The sequence below is a fragment of the Echinococcus granulosus genome, assembly GCF_000524195.1.
Source record: "Echinococcus granulosus chromosome Unknown EG_S00335, whole genome shotgun sequence".
NCBI lineage: Eukaryota > Metazoa > Platyhelminthes > Cestoda > Cyclophyllidea > Taeniidae > Echinococcus > Echinococcus granulosus.
Window position 1 is genome coordinate 1,765 of NW_020170715.1, and position 1,457 is coordinate 3,221.

Genomic DNA, 1,457 nt, shown 5'->3' on the forward strand with positions numbered 1-1,457 from the left:
AAAGACTAGGTTTGCATTATTGCATGGGTGAAAACCTACCAGTTCAGCCATGGCTGAGGCGGAGGTTTACAAGACCTCTTTTGCTGTTATGAAAATCAAGAAGTGCTTTGCGCTCTTCTGCAGTTAAAGGTTCGGTAGCTACTAGTGTTACCAAAAACAAGGTGTAAATGAGCGTGAACACTTTGCCTAAAAAGAGATGAAGAGTGATCAGTCGTTCTGATCCACACCAAAGCAGTTCGTGAACTCATGGCTCTTCCCTATCTCATGCAAGATGCACAAACCAATGACAGGTTTATATAGACGTAGCTGGTCTTCCGTACCTCGCACTTACACTTGTATACATGCCATAAATCTGGTGTTGAACACCACTGCGAAAGTGCTGGGACGTTTCAAGTGCGACAGGCTTACTTCATATTTGAATGGGTTGTGTGAACGAGGTAAGGGAACAGAAAGAGGAGAAATATGGTAGGGTCGTAGCACAGCAGTTAGCAAAGAAGCCTGTAGAGGCATTTTTTCAACAATTACACGTCTTCACCTCTACAGACTTCGTATGCGGTTGAGTTGGCTAATGCCGAAACAATAGTACTAGTAGATCATATGACAAGATACCTGACAGTATGTTACAAACATACGTAAATATTTGTCAAAATACCACTCACTCTGGAGAAGGCACTGACTGATTCAGACGATGCCGTGTCAACTCGTTACATTTATCAAAATATTTTGTACATGGGAATGAAGTCGGATAGTAGAACAAGAACATGTGGATCTCGTTAGACATTGCGATTCTGAAATTGCGCAAATGACTGAGCAAATAGAGCTTACTTGAAGTATAGAATTACTTGTAAATGGCAGGCAGCTTAAATTTGTGCTAGTTTACAGGTAACTAGTTTATATTTTATCATAAATGGTGCAGGTTAGATGAGCATGCATGTTAAAAAGAGGATTAACCATTGCCAACTGACAGTAGCAACTTATTTTTAAAGTACATTGCGATCAGGAACACTACTGAAGAGTGGCATCTTTTGTAGCAATTTAGATGTAGGGACTACTTTGCATTGTTTTACTTCACTTGAATTAAATCCATTTCTTTTTTTCTGTTTAATTGCGGTCGGTTGTTTAGGTGGCTGTCAGTAATATGCATTGTGAGATATAAAATGATAAGAGAATCTTGGCTCCCTCCTTTACATATCAATTAAGTGATTTTATATCAACAAATGCCACTCATATTCATCTGTGCCTAATATCCATACATTCATTCAGGTGCTCATTCAAAGATACAATAGATGCAGATGCTGGTGGCACTTTCTGTAAATACAACCGCATCGTACCACTTACTTGGTATTCATAAAACACCAAAAAACTTTCCACACGTCACTACATTATTCTTTCCAACATTGCTATGTCGAAACCTGCCATGTATTTGTATATTTGTAATGTAAATGCCACACTTACTG